General features: G+C 43.7%; 1 long non-coding RNA gene across 1 annotated transcript; it reads right to left on the reverse strand.

The window, feature by feature from the left end:
- Positions 1 to 1214: 1214 nt before the first annotated feature.
- LOC141276277 (uncharacterized) lies at positions 1215 to 10174 on the reverse strand. Its single transcript, XR_012325550.1, has 4 exons — positions 10028 to 10174; positions 9570 to 9636; positions 7308 to 7400; positions 1215 to 1524 (listed from the first exon to the last, which is right to left on the reverse strand). It is a non-coding gene; the product is annotated as an uncharacterized lncRNA (long non-coding RNA).
- Between the last annotated feature and the right edge of the window lie 9905 nt (positions 10175 to 20079).

A 20079-nucleotide genomic window follows, 5' to 3' on the forward strand; every position in this document is an offset into this window, starting at 1 on the left:
GAAAAACAGGACTATGACTGGGGTAGGGGAACGGGGAGTCTAGAAAATATTGTTTGATTTTAGTGACGTGCACTTATGTTACATTTGAATAGCATCTAACATTGGAGTGGTCTCACAGGTGTCACCCAGTTTGATTCCATAAACACCTTCCGAGGCCCATAGGATGCTCATTACTTACATTTTACTGATGAAAAAACTGAAGCTTGGAGAGACGAAGACCATTGTCCAAGGCCCAGTATGGGATTATCTCATGGCATTATGCTTTCTTTTATTGTGCTTCACAGATACTGTACTTTTTCACAAATTGAAGGTTTGTGGCAAGCCTGCAATAATTAAGGCATGTACATTGTTTTTTCAGACATAATGTTGTTGAACACTTAATAGACTACAGTATAGTGTAAACATAACTTTTATGTGCACTGGGAAACCCCCCAAACTTGTGTGACTTGCTTTATTGCGATATTCACTTTATTATAGTGATCTGGAACCAAACCCTTAGTATCTCAAGGTATGGCTGTGCCAGCTTCATGAGCATGTGTAGTGCATTGTATGGTGTCTGCCCAAAAGATAAGTCCATGTCCTAACCTACAGAACCTGTGAATGTGACCTTGTTTGGAGCAGTGGTTTTTACAGGTGTAATTAAGACAAAATTGCCAGGTGTTCAGCTTTACTGGGTAAAGTGCAAGCTAAGCCTGTCATCATCACCATCACCATAATCATCACCATCATTACCACCATCAGTACCACCATCATCATCACCATCATCATCATCACCATCATCACCATCATCATCATCATCACCATCATCACCATCATCACCATCATCATCACCATCATCACCATCATCACCATCATCATCACCATCATCATCACCATCATCACCATCATCATCATCATCATCACCATCATCACCATCATCATCATCATCATTACCATCATCACCATCATCATCATCATCACCATCATCACCATCATCATCATCATCATCACCATCATCACCATCATCATCATCATCACCATCATCACCATCATCATCATCATCATTACCATCATCACCATGCCAACATCATTATTTAATATTTACTCAGCACACACCACCTCTTAAATACTGAAATAGAAAATAAAGCAAAATCTCTTTCAAATTTTCACTTATACATTTTCATTCTAGGAAGATAGAACTATAAACAGTAGACATTTTTCTATTAATACCTTGGATCTCCAACTAGGCTGTAAGCCTGTTGATGATGTACCACATCAGATTCTTTTGAATTTCCCACAGCATCCAAACAACATTGTTTGGAGCACAAATGTGTTCATAAGTAAGCAGTGGACTGGATCTAAGATGAGATAATTTTGCCAAGTAGAAAAACTAATGGGGTTTCCCTGGTGGCGCAGTGATTGAGAGTCCGCCTGCCGATGCAGGGGACACGGGTTCGTGCCCCGGTCCAGGAGGATCCCACATGCCGCGGAGCGGCTGGGCCCATGAGCCATGGCCGCTGAGCCTGCGCGTCCGGAGTGGTTGGCCTGCGTACGGAAAAAACAAAAAAACATAAAAACGAATGGCTCTTGTGTGTGAATGACTGTGAATCATTGATTATGATGTAAAATGGAGAGAGGATTATCTGCTTCCAACGTTGTGAAAGAGAAATTGTTTTACAAAAGGTTGATGAATGAGAGGGCACAAAGCTATTTTTATGTCTAAATAGTTACTCAGCAAAGACCTTAAGAAGCAGGGGTGGGTGGGAAGGGGAGGATGTGAAAAGTCACCTTAAATGTCCCTGAGTTTGTCATGGACTTTTCACAAATTATTTGAAAAAAATTAAATATATTAATTGGAGACTGAAACTGACTTTTAACTTTCCCATCATCTGCCTAAACTCTTTGAACTTAGAGAATTTATTTAACCTTATGACATCAAAAACAAACTTCACACTCTAAAACATATGATCTATCCATCCAGTACTCTTAACGGTTACTTGTTGCATCTCTGTCGCTGTTCCTCCATTTGTCCCTTGATTGATTCCTCTGTTTTCCTTTCCTCTGATTCATACTTCGCCTTCTATTTGTTAAGAATCAGGTGATGTGTTTACAAGATAAAGAAGCCACAGTCTCTGAGGTGCTCAGATTCAATGGATGCTAACATGGAAATAATTAAGAAAAACTGGGAGTAGTTATATTACAGAGGTACTTTAAAGGATCCGAGACATCGTGAATGAAGGAGTGATTACGTCTTTGTAAAATGTCAGGGAACTGTTCTGGGTTTCTCCAGGGATGGAATGTGAGGGTTCGGTGTTACAAAAGGAGAGAGCATCACCTACACAGGTACAGAGGCACGAAAGAGCACGGGGTCTGTCAGGCAGAATTCAACAAGGAAAGTAGGACCACAAGGAGAAAGCATACACACACACACACACACACACACACACACACACTCACATACACACACACTCACATACATATACAAACACAAGAACACACACACATACAAACACACAAGAACACACACACACTCATTCACATACACATACAAACACACAAGAACACACACACTCACTCACATACAAACACACTAGAACACACACACTCACACACACATACAAACACACAAGAACACACACACACACACACACACACACCTGGCCCAGGAGTCAGAGGCTCAGGGGCCTCCTGCCCACCAGCAGGGTCTGTGGAAGAGCCCACAGTGTGTGCGAGCCCCACCAGCCCAAGTATCTCCCTGTGCATCCTCAAATTGAAGCTCTACAAGAAAGGGCATTTCAGAGATGGAGTTGAGCGTGGCCCTGCTGACAGATTTGAAAGCCCCCGCAGTGCGTAAACAGCAAGTAGCTACTGTGTGAATGGCCTGGGGACTGTGTCAGCAGGAGGCTTTGGGTAAGGGCAGGTCAGGAAGAGCCTGTGCTCTAGGCAGAGTGTCTGGACTTTATCCAGGAGTCGTTTAGAGGCAGTAGATGTTATGACATCTGTTGGCATGATCGCTCTTTCAATTTCAAGAAAATAAGGGTTTGCAACATGGTGGAAGGAACGGAGGGACAGAGGCAGGAGTTGGGGAGATACTCTGGTGTCACATTGAGGGTCAAGGTGAGGTTTGCCGCGTGGACGGGGAGAGCAGGGCGCAGCACAGGGTGGTGGGGAGAACAACGGTGAGGCGGCCGCCAAGTCAGCCACAGGCCCACAGCTCAGCCCAGCGGCCTTGGGTGAGTTACCCACAATCCCTCTGCCTCTGTCACCTCCTTGATAAAAATGGGGAAAATAATAATATTTGCACCTGAAGTTTCTCTGAGCATTAAAGGGGATGATGCCAGCGAAGTGTCTGGGCAAATAGCCCTGGATGAATGCTGCTCATTTCTGTTGTTACAGACATCCAGCCCCAAACCTTTAGTCTGTGTCACAGCCTTGGTCTCTCCCCTCTCCCTAAATGCCCACGCACCTGAGAGTATCTGCTCTTACATGCTGACCCAATCAGTAAAGACCCACGTGGAGATCCGGCTACTGTTCAAAACATTATCCCATGACCGTGTCCTCTTTGAGACACCACAGGATCCTAGAATGACTTATGTATGACCAAATACATTGATTTTAATGTATTGTATTTTAATTTGTTTACATCTTTTATCTACTGATGAGCTACACGGTAACCCTCTATTAAACACCATATTTAATGAATCCTAATTCCCTAAATCTGTCATATGATGACAATTCACTGAGGCTGCCAGAAAGCAAAAAATCAAATTTTAGAAGCATGAATTACTAAAAATATTGAAGTATCATTGGAATCTATTATGCAAAGTAAGCGATCGTCTCTACTTTCTTCAGTGTGTTAAATTTTGGGATGCTCTGAAAGCTGCAGTGTTTCCTCTCTGCTAAATAATTTTGTGTAGCTGAATGTCATGGACCCAGACATTTTGGAAGGGCCAGTTCCAAATACCGTAATTGCATGTATTTTTTCCTTTTGAATAATGTGGTGAATAAGGCATTTGCACGGGCAACAGGAGAGCTGACCTCTAGACCAGCCAGAAGGGGTCCTCCCCAAAATCTGCGTTCAGTTTTCCCCGAGATCCTTTTCATACGTGGGGACTGAATTGATTCTAAATGTGTATAATAAGGTCAGGGAAATACCAAGAGTACCAGCCTCCAGCGCCAGCATCCGCGTGGAGTGGAGCCTGTGATCATGGACCTCAGAGCAACGTTCCAGCTGTGTCCTCCTAGAGAGCCCTTGGGCCACTTACTTGTTCTCTCTGGACCTCAACTTACAATGGGAAAAGGGTATGATGGGTGCAACTCTATGGAGTTGTTGCAGCCCTGACCCAACAGACATATGTTTCCTAATGTTATGACTTCCTTCCCATCTAAGGGGAGATTCAGCTCAGGTGCAACCCTCACTCTCAAGAAGACGGGTGCAGGGTAGCTGTGGTTGCAGAAGGGCGACGAGCTGAGGTTGATGGTTTGGGGGCACCTGCAGTTGACAGAGGGGTCTGGCTCCTAGTCCAGAGCTCGCTCACTGAAGAAATCCGATCTGACTACAGTCACCAAAGAATCGCCTTTTTAAAAAAATTACCCAACTTTTAGTTAGTTGAAGTTTCCAGGATATTTGGTAGACCTCAAGTAGAAATTTATAGTAAATTGTATTATTCTTCCTTAAATAAAGACTTTTTGTTCTCTTCCCCCCACTCCCGCCTCATTTCCCTAATTTAATTCATTCTTCTCCTTTCTTCAAACTTATCCTAGGTTCTGGGTAGCTTTCCAGAACAAAAAGGGCGTTTTTGTTTGGAAAGATCTGCCATAGGATACTGACCCTCAGAAAGCTCTAGATGACAAACGAGAACCTGCTGTATAGCTCAGGGAACTCTACTCAGTGCTCTGTGATGACCTAAATGGGAAGGAAATCCAAAAAGAGAGGGGATATGTGTACATGTATAGCTGATTCACTTTGCTGTACAGTAGAAACTAACACAACATTGTAAAACAACTATACTCCAATAAAAATTAATTATAAAAAAAAAAGAAAGAAAGCTCTAGACCCACCAAGTGCATCTCCTGCAGCCCCAGGCATGGAGAGTTGCACTCTGTGTCCTGCATTAGCGTATCCCTAGCGTGATGGCCTCTGACCATGGGAAGGTCTCAGGGAAAGACCACCAGCACCCTGTGGACCCTTTATTCTTAGGTCGCTGGCTGCTCAGACCTTTCCAGGAAAGGCAGAGGAAGGAGCTGTATGATACGCTGATCTCCTGAGAGCACAGGCCTAAGGAGCTTACAGCCCTGGGAAGACCAAGAAAGCACTCGAGATGGTAAATGGAGAGAAAAGCACCATTGGAAGGACAAAGTGGGACAAGTTGTGCTGGGTTGAACAGTGTCCCCAAAATTCATGCCCGTCAGGAACTTGTGAATACGACTTTATTTGAAAACAGGGTCTTTACAGATATAATTCAGTTAAACCTAGTGTGGGCCTAATCCAATATGGCTAGTGTCCTCCTAAGAGGAGAGGAGATACAGACAGAGAGACAGGTGGAAACGCCGTAGAATGAGAAGGAAGAATATCAAACTCAAACGATGAACACCGTTTCCCAAGGCTGGCATTGACTATTTCCAAAAATTAGGAACTTCCACAGTCAGCATTCATTACATCCCATTTCCAAACATTTCTAATTTGCAGCATACGTTTTTACTTTATTGATGAGGTGTATTAGGATAATAATGTGCTATATTTTTCACTTACACTCTGTGTTTGAAGAAAAAAATTATTTACTAGATGAAGAAGCAGATACAAAAAGATAAAATGCTCAGATAAATCACCCAGTTCATGAAAAATAAATCATCACTCGTAACTTCTTTTCCCGGTTCAAGCCATGACCCGTGGCTACACTTTCTCAAAAGCAATCTTGATAGGCACGTAAGGAATGAAAAAAAGTTATTTTGATTCCTCCGTCCCCATGACGATTCATGTTTCTTTGTAAACTGAAATGTTGAGAGTCAAATAGATTGTATCAGAAAGAACAAAGTGATTAAAGAAACAGAGACGGAAAGATGTTGAAGACGCAGGTCTTTGGGAATGTTTGTCATGCATGCTGTAAAGAGAACACTACTTTTCCTTAGAAATGTTTCTTTCCTAACACGGAAGAAATAAGAAAAAGAGTTTTCAGGGGCCTGCGTGACATGACGTAATGTGCCGTCATTTCTATTAAGATCTCAGTGGTAATATGGAAGCACTGACATTTAATAGAAACGATTTGAGGTCAGGTGGTTTTTTAAAAATAGTTCTTTCCTTGCTTGGAAAGGAATGTAAGTTATAGAGTAATCCATCAATCTTCTAGACTGGTTTCACCCTTCTGCCAGCCTGGAAAATTTCTCCCATACTTACCAGAAGTAAGACAATGACATATCTGATGGCACTGAGCTGCAGAGTCATGGGTTTATTTGGAAATGCTTTTCAAAGTGCTACTTGCCCTGTTTCAGTGCTTTAAAATGGGACTCCTCTTATTGCATCCCCTGTTCTGAAGCCTCCATCAATTTGTGTGTCTTGATATGTGCAATTTTACTACAATTGACAAAAATCTTTTTCTCACTTATTTATAGATCTTTTATAGTTTTATAGATCTTTTTCTCACTTCTTAACTACTCCAAGGGCTGTAATGCCCAAGAAAAATCTAAGCTAATAGTAACGGTGGTAGCTGAAGTAGATTGAGTTATTCTTTAAGAATGAGGTATGGTCTATTCAATATCCTGTTTTCCTTTCATTTCCTTTGGATCTGTGCCCAGAAGGGGAACTGCTGGATCGTATGGTAGCTCTGTTTTTAGTGTTTTGAGGAATCTCCACGCTGTTCCACACAGGGGCTGCGTCCATTTACGTTCCCACCAACCGTGCATGACTGTTCCCTCTTCTCCACCCCTCACAGACACGACTTGTCTCTTGACCTTGAGTTTACACAATGTTATATGTAAATTACATCTCCTTAAAAAGAAGAATGAGCCGTTGGGTTAAGAACTTTCCAGGACCCTGTGCTGCTCTGTCTTTCCTAATATGTATAGTGCGGAAGAGCATGGGGGGGAGGGGTTGACAGAAGAGCATCTAATGGCACCCTTCCAGCCATCACCCTCCAGGGTGCACGGGCTTAAGCCCCTCACCCTATGTGTGGTCTTCCTGAAAATCTCCCCCTCCCCATCATGGAGGGAAAATAATAATAATTTCCCTAGTTGAGAGGGAGACAGAGAGTAGTTCACCTGGCCCCTGTACCTGTGACTCCTCAATGATTCCGTGGGGCAGAGAGACTCTCAGCCCCGCGAGGGTAGGTTACCTTGGACTGGTGTTTCGTTTTCTTTTCCTTCCCTGTGGTTGGGTGGCTGCTGTTACCTTGTCTGGGGTACAGATGCACAGAAATGCCTAAGAGCTGGGAAGCAAAGAGGAAGAATAGGCAAACACAGGACGTGAGCAGCACGGATAACCCCAATTTGAATAATCTTCTCTTAACTGATTGAACTCGGGCTTCACCGAAGGCGCGCTCACTGCCCTGTCTCTCCTCCCCACTCCTTGCAAGTTTTGCATTTCTATTTTAATGCTGCTCTTCATGGAAATGAATTGTAGTGCGAAAACAGTGTCTGCCTCCTTCTCCCCGCCTTATTGAGAGTGTAAAAGAACATTACCCCCCAGAATAACTTTGTCAGTTTGCAAATACACTAAAGTGTGTTTCCATCATTTACTCATCTTTGGATCTTCTCTGTCTATCAAATTCAGTCTGTGATTATAGAAGCCAGGCGACGCCGGTGCCTAACGCTTATTTTTCTGTACAGTGCTTCACACATAGATCACATCTAATGCATGAAGATAATAATAGCAAATGTATAAAGTGATCATGAAGATACATGGCTCTGGCCAGTGCTGACAGTAAATCCTCAGAAGAGGATTTCTTATTTTCTGTGTGTTACGAGATAGGTCACTCGGGCTGCTGGTGCCAGCCGTGCAGAGCATCCTGGGTGACAGCTGAACGCTGCCAACATTGACCTGACTTTCATTGGCTCCACTGAACGTAAGGGAGGTAAAGGCCACTTTGGTCCCTGGGTTTACTCAGCTATTCCTCTGACAGGGAGCTCAGGTTCTGCTTTGGACCAAGGGTGGGGAGGTTGAATTCTCCCCGCCCATCTTCAGAAAATGAAGGGGCAGAAGTTCAGCTTCTTTTACACAATCTCCTGAACCACCTTATGCTAAAATGCTTCCAGACCCTAAGGAGTTAACTGAGGTCTGTTGTTTCATTCAAAACGGAAGCTAGATATGCCATTTATTAGTGCATCTTCAGGCCTTTCCAGACCGGCAGGTTTCTGGTAACATGAAACATGGTGTCTCTGTTCAGCAGCTTCCAGATCTTAAGTGTCACTCAGGGAAGCAACAGGACATATTCCAATTCCTATTTTTCCAGATGTCTGGATAGTCTATTAAATGGTTTTCTCCACAACTTGAACATCCTTGAACATCCCCACAACTTGAATATTTAACACATTGGTAGGGATTTATCCGTATATTTTATTTTGTTCTCTGCTTTGTTCTAAAAGTCATTTAACCCAACTTAGAGGAATACAAACAGTGTGACAAAATGACAGAAAAGAAGTGAGGATGTTTCAGGAAAGGAAAAATAAGAAGTAAAGTTAGTAATGGAATGAGTTAGTGCATGACCTGTACCTGCCAGGGTGGATACGAACATGGCCGTGAGTGTCGTGACAGCCAATACAAAGAGAGAAAGGACGCAATTTACATGATTCATTGTGTCTATAAAGTTAAAAAATGTTTGCTTAGGGGATGCATAATCATCCCAAGCCCTGCAGCTGGTGAGAACTTTTGTCATGAGTTCTCATAAAGAGGACACCATGTAATGCAAGAAACATCAGCCTCAACAGCTAACCCTCCATGAGGGCTATTTCTTGGAACATCCCTTAGGGCGATCTGGAGAGCATCAAAGTGTAACTCAGTCCAGGCAGTTCTGTAGGACAGGAGAAAAGGTGGTCTGAGTATAAAGGTCCCCGTGGGTTCGGTTAATCTAGTAGATTTTAAAGTTCTGAAGAGTTTGGTTGGCATATTCCACAGGCTCTTCTTCATCAGCCTGGCTTTGGGTAAGCCCTGAGCAGCACTGAGTTTGAGGTTATGCCTCAGGGCAACACCTGAAGTGTGATTACTCTGTGTGGCTGGGAGGCAGAGCTGCCTGCTTTATTCGTTGGCCAAGCTGGGAGGAGAACAGCAAGCCCCACAAGAATGAAGGAACCTGAGAAGATCATGTGCCTTTTGAGATGGTTTTCTACTTCCCCATGAGGAGGAGCTGAGCAGGTAGACCAGATGGACCATCTTGGCAAAGTGAGACAACACACATGTGTTATAGGTGCACATATTATCCGGGTAAGGAAATGGACTGAGTCTCATCCTGCTTGAACAGCTTCAGGAAGGAGCTTAGATTTAGCCCAGCTCTGAAGATGAATCATGGGGAGGGGAATTCAGCACTAATGCTAGCCTGGAGTTGCTGCTTTCCACGCATGCATGCTTTGGAGTTTGGGAACAGCTGCCAGTCTCCACTCACCGTTCCTTGCACATCTTTATCTGCAGCAATTAGGAAATAGACTTGATATTGAGTGACAAAGCTGGATCTACAACAAAGAAAAAGAAGGTCTTTCATGGCAAGACAAATTCACAAACGACCTAAAGCATCTACCACAGCCATAGGATCGTGGGCTTCCCTGGAGCCAGAATAAGCAGGGACAAGCAGGTCCCTTTGGACAACGATGTCACATAGTGTTTGAAACAAGGGAATCAAGTTAAAACGCATTGTGGTTTCCTAGGAGCTATTTGAGGCTGGACATCAAAGGCCACATGGTCATTTTAGCCACAAGCATAGAGATATTTCACACAAGCACTCGTGTGTGCAGACACACACACACACACACACACACACACACACACACAAGGAATGAATATTCCTGAAAGAACACTCAGAGCCAGGAGACACGGATTCCAACGTCAACTCCTTCCCTCTCTCACCGTGTAATTTTGAACAAGTGCATTAACACCTTTGTGCTTTAGATGCTTGTCCTGAAAATAAGTACTGTTGAATTAGATATTTTCCAAGAATCCTTAAAATTCAGTAAACCTTTGGAGATGGGCACAAAATCTTTCATTTAAGTTGATGTTTTCATTCCTGAAATAGAAGGTTGAAAAGAACAGGAAATATTTTACTTGATAACAAATACAAGTAGTATGGTCCTGTCTCAAAGCAGAGTCATTTCAAAGATAGATAAATAGTATCTAACGACAGCTTTCTAACTTAATGTTGTTTTATACAGAAAAATAAAATGTGGTTTGCCTTTTTAAAACCAAGTTAAAACAATAATGCATATGATTCTCATTAATAAGTTCAAACACATCTTATTGCAGGGAACTCATCTTACTGTGCTATCTCATTGAAGGAATAGGAAAATATTGCCAATTTACTGCAATAAGGTAATTACTGTAATAAGATAAATGTTAACTTTTTAATGAAAACCACTGTACTTGAGTAATTACCCTTCTGAGGACTACTCCATATATGATTTCTTTGCAATTATTAAGATTAATTCACTTTTTTAGTAAGAACAGACCCAAATTCCAAGCCAAATGATCATTTTTATAAGCACATTTTCCAATGTCCTAGAACTTTAAAAGGGGGAGACAGAAATGGATGTAAGTCTTTTTTCCAAATCTATTTTATTAAGTCACAGGCTGTCAAGTTCCTAGGTTCGGTTAAACGCAAATAAAAGCAACAAAAGCCCGATAAAAATAGATGTGATTAAAAATAAGAGTGTCCATTGACCATCAGCTACAGCACGGCAAAAAGCGAAGATTTAATTAGAACTTTCTTTGTTCACAAATCCACTAGCTTTCTATAAATAACTCATTGCATGAACAACCTCTATGCATAAATAGATGTGTGACAGCACTATACCTTCTACATTCCAGTAGATTCTGAACGCCTCCAAGATGCTATTTAAGGAGGATTATCACACTATCAGTTTAATGTTAAAAGTAGCACAGTTAGTGAAACATCAAAATCCAACCGAAGTCGTACCTGGAGAGCATAAATTTCACTTCAAGATGTTTCACTTTCGCATTTGTTTTTATTGCTGGGTTTACTATGCCTGGAATTGCATCTTTGTCTTAGAAAAAATGTCAGGGTCCATCCTCAGCATTCTTTCCTGGCCTTTGGACGTCGCTTCTATTTTCTAGCGAGCAGAGGAGCCCAGGGGGGAGACTGTGGCCCCTTCTTCTTTATCAGCTTCATGGATTTAAGCGTTGCTTTCTGGAAAGCATCACAGTGCAAAGTGTGAGCTAATTCCCATTTGGATTTCCTGCAGGTCTGAGGGACTCCATCAGACACTTGGTCTAAAGCGACCAGTCCTGTAAAAACAGGGGCTCTTTGCCCAACTCTTACTTGGCACTGACTTTTGTTCATGGTGTAGAGTCACTCAGGAAAATACAAGAGTAAAATATTTATTAAACCTATCACCATCTATCATATCTATCTATCGCTCTATCCATCCGTCCATATCCATCTATCTATTCACGCATCTATCCATCTGAATCTATCTATCTCTCCACCTATCTGTCTAGTCTGTCGACTTCTCCATTCTAAGTGCTGTATTGAAAAGCGTCAGGAAGGGCAGCTCATCGTTCGTCTGTTGAGTCAGTTCTGGTTTTTACTACTTTCGGCAATTAGAATTAAACAATCCAATTCACTACTAAAACCACTCTGCATTTTGCTCCTTGTAGGACCCTATCCAGGCAGGAATGGAGTTTAGAGAGAACACGGTTTAGAAGAATGCTGGCGGGGCGGATGGGGAACCCCTCCTGGTGTTGGCTCTCAAGCCCATTCCTAGAGCTCAGCAGAAAGGGGCCCAGGGTGGTGGGTAGGGGGGACACGAGGGCCAGACTGCCCCGACGTACTGCTGTACGATCTGAGCCGCAGACTGGACCTGATCACGCCTCGGTTTGCTCATCAGTCTAATGAAAACAGCACGCAGCTCGTGGGGTTGCTCTGAACAGTGCCTGGCACGTTGTAAGCACTACGTACGTAGTAGCTGTTATTATCACGGAGGGAAGTTAAAATATAAGATAGTTAGCCTATGTGGCAGTCAGGCCTCTAAGAGGCCCCTGAACCCTGCTTATTCAAACCCTGCTCTGGACGCTGCTGGGAGGGCAGCTGGGAGATGACCCGGGTGCACGGGGTCCAGCCAGGTGAGTCTTTAAGAGCAGAGCATTTTCTCCTGCTGGTGGCAGGAGGAGACGGCGAGAGATGTAAAGCAGGACAAGCAACTTCTGCTGCTTCTGAGGTGGAAGCAGCCACGTACGAGGGATGGGAGAGGGGTCTCTGGGAGCAGACGGCCGTCCCGGCTGACAGCCAGCGAGGGGACGGGCCCCAGTCCTACAGCCACAAGAGGCTGGCTTCCTCCAGAACCTGGGGAGTCTAGGAGGGGCGTCTCCCCCAGAGTCTTCAGATAAGGATTCAGCCCAGCTAATGCCTTAATTGTGGGCTTGTGAGACTGGAGCAGAGAAGGCAGTTGAGCCCACCCAGTCCTCCATCTGACAGGAGGCTGAGCTAGGAAGTAGTAGTGTTTAAGCTGCCACGTTTGAGGTCATTCTTTCTGCAGCAAAAGAAAACGGATGTAACACATACCTTGGCACTCCCGTGGGGTAAGGTCATGCGGACTCTATTCCCTTTGTGATACTTTACATTAGCTTTTCCAGTGGGAGAAATCCTAAAGGAGGGTTAAGCACAGAGGAGAGAACTGGGCAGGAGAAGGTGATCTGTCTGAGCAGCATCTGGTAACTCTGGTCCCCGGGGCTGCTTGTCCATCAATCTTCTTTACATCCTGGAACAGCTCTCATATGGGAGAGGGTTTCGTGTTGTCCTGTGTAACCCAAAGAAGGAGGCTGCGGATCCCTGTGCTGTAGGAAGCAGGCCTGGCTGCCACTCAGAGCTATTCACTGCGAAATGGGTCAATTCAGAAAGACGAGGAACAAAACACAGGCCGCATCACTGCTGTAACAGAGGCTGTTACGTGTGTGTTTGAATCCAGGCCCACGTTCTCCTCCCTGGAAACTTGGAAGGTCATACCCTCCAGCAGCCTGCAGTGGGGTGGGCCATAGGAGCAGAAATGATAGTGGTTACTTCCTGGTGGAGACAGGGTGAAACTGGGTGGGTCTCCCGCTCTCTGCCGCTGGCCTGCTGACCGAGGAGACCTTGTGCTCATCCGGCATAGCTAAGTCAGCAGCCTGGATCCCTGGGTCACTGCAAGGAGGATGGCGGAAAGCTGCTGCGTCCTACTGGATGTCTAATGAATGAGAAAGGATTTGTGTGTGTTCTGTGGCTGCCTGTTACCTCGCCATAACCTAGCCTATCCAGCGACTCAACAAAACCATCATCAGAGTGCGTTTAAGTATCAGATGGACTACAATCCATGAACTTTAAGACCGCTTCATCTAAGATCCTTCGTTTTCTGACTTGACAAGTCAACTCAATGAGACAGTGACAATACAGGAACATTCATTATCGTCGTACGTGCAGCCAGTATTAACCACGGACCTATGATGTGCTGAGAACCGTGCTGGACTCTGCCTCATTTTATGCTCACAGCAAACCCATCAAGTAGGCACTATTCTTATTCCCATTATAAGGAGGAAGAGTCTGAGGGAAGAGGGTTTAAGTAACTAGCCTGACATCAAACAACTAGCCAACAGCAGATCCGGGAAGGGCTTGGTCTTCTAATACAAACCTTTGTGCAGCAAGTTGGGCAAAGGGAACAAACTGGAGACAGCATTCTAAATGTTTTCTGTTCCGTAATTTTGTTAAAGAGGAGAGAGCCGTTTCTGTTTTATTTCTGACACTCTGTCTGCTAGAGCCGCGTCCTTGATCACGCGAGCACTGTGCGCTATCTTCAAGGGCGCGTCAAGCTCCTTTTACGGGGCCTTCATTAGCATCTCAGGGTCCACGGTGATAAATAAACAGGAATAAAAATGTGGTCGATTGTAGAAGTCCACCCAGGATGGAAGCTCCTCCTAATAAAAGGTGGAGTGTATTTATCCACCCCTTGAATCTGAGCTGACCCACAACTGGCTTTAACCAGTAGAACAGAGGAATGACAAGGGGTAACCTGTGAGCCTCAGCCTCCAAGAGAACCTGCAGATTCTGCTCTTGAAAGACCTCTGCCTTGCTAGGAAGCAGCACTGAACACAGACCACAGGATAACAGACCACGTGAGGGAGATGGGCTTGGCCGTTCCACCAGCTGGGGCCCCAGACACACGAGTGCGGCACAATTTAACATGCAGCCCCAGCTGAGCCATCCGCTGGCTAAAGTCTCAAGAACTGTACGGCCAACCCAAGGAAGCACGAGAAGGAGCGAGTCATCCTTGCTTTGAGCTACTATCGGGTGTGATTTGTTACTCAGCAACATTGACACAATAAAGTAGAAGTCTTTTTTTTCTCTCACTGTTGTGGCCTCTCCCGTCGCGGAGCACAGGCTCCGGACGCGCAGGCTCAGCGGCCATGGCTCACGGGCCCAGCCGCTCCGCGGCATGTGGGATCTTCCCGGACCGGGGCACGAACCCGTGTCCCCTGCATCGGCAGGCGGACTCTCAACCACTGCGCCACCAGGGAAGCCCAGAAGTCTTTTATTAAACCAAACCAAAACCCTAGAAAATTCAGTTTAGGGAATACTCCTGGATTAACTCTAGGAAATAGCCTGGTGACCTCAAAAGGAATTTTTTTTTTTAAATCCCATTTGCTAAATCTGATTATGCTATCATTGATTTTAGAAATAATAAGAGGTAATCTTTCCATCAGTTGGTCAAAACTCAATTTCATTTATCACGGAGAGTTAAAAAGAAGTCTATTCTCTTACTTGACTCTATTTTGTTCATTATCTGAATAGCGTTCCATGCAAAGTATCTATTGGGAAATAATTCTACACTTAATGTTAGAGCCTATTAGACCTCCCATGCTTAGGCAGGTCAGGCTAGGTCAATTATTGGTCATTTCTGAGAACTATCTTCTTCTGTGCTGCTGGAAGTGTCACCAGAGATTTACTGCTATCATATCGAGCCAATAACCTGGCATGGGGGAACTCTGTCTTTTGGAAAGGAAATAAAAGTAACAAACCGAGCGCTCAGGGACATGAGAGCTCATGCCATTTTAATTGATCCCAACGTCCTGGATAAATTCCAATCCTAGTAATGACATTCACTTATGCTTTTGTTATAAGCAATTAAGGCATCTACTGTTTTGTTCTGTTTCATTCTCTTCTAACTTATCTCCTCTGTCTAGTCAACCGATTTCTGCCCTGCTGAGTGACCAGATACTGCTTAGACCAGGGGTTCAAAAACTTTGTTCTGAAAAGGGTCAGAGAGTAAATATTTTAGGCTTTGCAGGCTAAGAGGCAAAATTGAAGGCATTTTCTTGGTATTTGTATCACAAAAGGGGCAACAAACTTCCCCAGATCTTTTGATGAAGGTCAAAATATAACAATAATAATTGAGTACAACATCTTAGGTCTACAGCTAATGAAAAGACATGGAATTCTTTGGCTGCATAACATTCCACGTATTTGGGGTTCAAAGTCACTGTGCCCTAGGACAAAATCAATTGCAAATGTTCACCTGCAAACCCATTCTTAGCTCCCAGCCTATGCCAACACAGCCAAGGCACTGGGTTGGACTCCCAGGCTGTAGTTTGCCCAAGTCTGGCTTAAGCCATTGCTTTGCCTCTACACAAGTGGGAAACAAGCTTCCTCATTTGCCACATTGGATCAGTGTTGCAATGGGGGAGGGGGGTGGATTCCACAAGCATGTGGGGCAGAACTGGGAGGCAGAGTTGGATCTTGGGAGGGAAGATGTGCCAAGGGTTCCCAATGCCTGCAAACGGGAACCATTGCTTTTTAGACCCCAGTCTACACATGGCCTTTTCTGGTTGGGTGGAGCATCGTCTTATGCAATTTCTGTAGTATTAAGACACTATGGAAGGGAGAGGATCTTTCTTATAAGAGAATTTTACTCACCCCCTGTCGAGAATAGCCGACTTGCCCCCCATCACCCAGCCATCTGGTGAGGCTGAGGCTCCAGTGACTGGCCCAGGACTCCCTGCACGTCAGCACCCATTGTTCCCTTCCCTTGTCTTGCAAGATTTACCCTGATCCTTCTTTAGACTGTTAGCGCTCTATTGACAGAAAGCCTTGGGAAAATTGTTTTCAAAAACAGACATTTTTAAGGTCACTTTTGTTTGAATGCATGATTGGAAATCTGAATATTGTGGATAGATATTTCAGCCTGACGAAGACTGAGTTAAATTATTTATAATTAAGTATACACAGAGTCCTTATATAACACTTTGTCGAAGCCACTGCCTTAGGGTAACAACTGTTCTGAACCTGGTGTTTGAACACTGGATCAGGACAAAATTTATGTCAGGCCAACTTATAGAAACCTGGAAGGATTTGTCTCTGGAAGTTAGGAATTTGTTCTCACAGGAGATACTCAGGCATAATCTAGCCAACCTAGGCAACAGTTGGTGTGCATTTCGCTTGGGGTGAGTACTTGGACTTTCTGATTTTCAAACTTTTTAGCCTGTGACTCAGTGAACCTGAGGTCAAAATCATGAGTTCGAATATCACGTGACTGTATTTCCCTTCTGAGCCAGCTAGTTAAAAATACCAGTTTACTTAAGGGACAAGAGATTATGTACAAACTTACCGCTACTGCTAGAAAACACCACGCAGCGCGTGCATAACATAGTCTTTGGATTAATATTAAATCTCTCTAATGAACTTAACTCTTCTCAATCACCTAAACATTACATAGGCATCTGTGTAAGTAGTATGTGCATTGGATCATATAAGGACCTTGCTCATACCATGCAGTCACCAACTGTAAAATATTTTTCACCCATTTAATAGGTTTTAAAATACTACCACACTGTGGTCTAATGCCCAGAAAGACTCTAATCTGAGACCTAACTTGTAGAAGCACAGGAATTTACCCACGTTTCTGTTTTCAATAGGGCTCCCAGCCTGGCATAGAATTTAGAGCATCTGATACGAACTCCTTATTGGTATAAAGTGTTCTTTTTGTGTAGGTACATACAATGCCTGGGTTGATAACACCAGAAGCCCTGGAGCTGCACAGTGTCTGCCTTGAAAGCCAGATGCATTGAAAGACAGATTCTGTGGGTCCTTATGTCTTGAAGCACAAAAGAACTCAGGAGGGAGCGGGCCCCAAACTGTACCTGCGCCTCAGGCAGCAGACTGAGGGTGCGTGCCTCTGGGGCCTTGCCTGTAGGAACTTGTTGGAAGTCAATGCAAATGAGAACTGCTTCCTCCGAGCAGAAAGGAGCCTTCAGGAACCTGAAAAGCAGACGTGTATTTGAGGACAGTGCTTGAGCCGGGTCAGCCCACTGTCACTGGATGACAGTTCAGTCCAGGGACTGGGACCCTCCACTTCCATTTTTAACTCGTGCGCCACAGGGAGGGGGAGAAACACAGCTGCCTACACATTTGTGTCAGTTTTTATCTTTTTTTTTAAAGGAATTTTGCCTTTTTATTTTATTTTATTTTATTTACTTATTTTGGCTGTGTTGGGTCTTCGTTTCTGTGCGAGGGCTTTCTCTAGTTGCAGCAAGCGGGGGCCACTCTTCATCGCGATGCGCGGGCCTCTCACTATCGCGGCCTCTCTTGTTGCGGAGCACAGGCTCCAGACGTGCAGGTTCAGTAGTTGTGGCTCACGGGCCTAGTTGCTCCGCGGCATGTGGGATCCTCCCAGACCAGGGCTCGAACCCGTGTCCCCTGCATCGGCAGGCAGACTCTCAACCACTGCGCCACCAGAGAAGCCCAGCTTTTATCTTTTTTAGAAAGCCTTTAAAAATTTTAGAATTTAAATTTAAGGGAAAGTGTAGTTTAGCAGCAAACCTTAGATCTCTGCTGTTGATTCTTTTTTCTTGATATATACTTTACAGAGGCACAGTCACTCTTTTTAGTGTATAAAACCAAGTCTTAACAAACGTCTAGTCACATAACCACTATCACCGTCAAGGTATTATAGGACATTTCTGTACCCTCCCCCTTGGTCATCGCTCCCCTGCCAGCCCCTAGCAATCACTGATCTGTTTCCTGCCCCTACAGCTTTGCTTCTTCCAAATGTTAAATAAGTAAAGTCATCAGCATGCAGTCTTTTCAGTCTGGCTTCTCTCACTTAGCACATCATTCTCCTGAGGTTCACCATGTTGTGGTGTGCATTCTCACCCTTTTTATTTTTTAAGGGAAACGATGTATCAGTATTTCGTTATGTATTTTTTATGGTGATAAGAACAGATAATGTGAGATCTACCATCTTCACAATTTTTTAAGTGCCCAGTACAGCTCTGTTAACTGATCTCTCGAACTTACTCATCTCGCATAACTAAAAATGTGTGCCCCTTGCACAGTGATTCCCAATTTCTTCCTCCCCCAGCCCTGCCCCACCCCCTTTCTAAAACCTGTCTCTATACTTTTAAGTATCTCATGTAAGTGCAATCACGCAGTCTTTGCTTTTCTGTGACTGCTTATAGCTCCTAGGTTCAGCCACATTGCTGCCTATGGCAGGGTAGCCTTCTTGTTTAAGGCTGAAGGATATTTTGTGGTGTGGACATCACATTTCCTCTATCCATTCCTCTGGTGATGGACAAGGGTTATTTCCACATCTTGGCTACTGGGAATATTGCTGCAGCGTACACGGCAGTGCAGATATCACTCCCAGATCCTAACTTCAATTTTTTCAGATAAACACCCCAAAGTGGAAGAGAACGTGGTAGTTCTATTTTCAGTTTTTTGAGGAACGTGCATACTGTTTTCCATAGTGGCTACACCATTCACCTGCCCACCAACAGTGGACTAGTCTCCAGTTTCTCTACATTCTCGTCAGTACTTATCTTCTTTTAAATAATAGTCATTCTATCAAGTGTGAAATGATATCTCGTTGTGGTTTTGATTTAGTGATTATGAGCATTTTTCCTCTGCATGTTGGGAATTTGTATGTCTTCTTTAGAGAAATGGCTATTCGAATCCTTCGCCATTTTTTGTTGGATTTTTTTTTTTTTTTGCTATTGAGTTGTAGAAATTCATTATATATTTTGGATATTAACCCGTTATCAGATATATGATTTACAAATATTGTCTCCCGTTCATCCACGTTGTTGTGTGTGTTACAGTTCCTTCTTTTTCATCACTGCGTAGTATTCCTTTGTATGGCTGCATCATAGTTTGTTCAACTCACTTCAAACTGAAAGACATTGGGGTTTTTTCTAGTTTGGGCTGATTATGAATATAGCAGATATAAATATTTGAGTACTTTTTCTTGTAAGAACATAAAGTTTCATTTCTTTTGGGTAAATACCCACCAAAGGAAATGAAGGAGCGGATTGCTGGGTCATTCAGTAAATGTCTATTTAACTTGTTGAGAAACTATGCAGTTTATTTCCCAGTCAACACAGACTAAGGATATATTGCCTTTTCTTTAAGAGCAAAGAGTAGAAATTCTACTGCAAAAGTCCTCTTCACAGAAACAGTTCATGGAACAGTAGAGTCAGATGAACTGTAATTTCTGTGTGGTCCAATCTCTTCATTTTTTCAGAACAAAGAAACGATAGCCCAGAGAGATGGGGCAGATCCATGCACATGCGATGAGGAAGGACAGAAGCTGGACGGAGGCTGGACCTCCGTGTCCTGCTCCTGTTTGCCCTGTCCCTGCAGCCTGCTCTCTGTAGAGTCTTCTGTGAATTAGAGCATGGGGAGGAAGGTCTATTCAAGGAAAAGATGCCCTGTGCCTTAAGGAATAAATGGGGTGTAGGAGTGGAAGGATGCAGATAAATTATTTACATTAATCAAATTCATTGAGAAATGACTCAACTCCCCATTTCCTTTGGCCCAATTATGTATATACCTAAACTACTATATTTTAGTCCATCTCTCTTTTCTAGAGAACAGCTAATACAAGCATTAATACATTTATGTTTATCTTATTTTTATGAAATCCCTA

The sequence above is a fragment of the Tursiops truncatus genome, chromosome 13 (assembly GCF_011762595.2).
Source record: "Tursiops truncatus isolate mTurTru1 chromosome 13, mTurTru1.mat.Y, whole genome shotgun sequence".
Lineage (NCBI taxonomy): Eukaryota > Metazoa > Chordata > Mammalia > Artiodactyla > Delphinidae > Tursiops > Tursiops truncatus.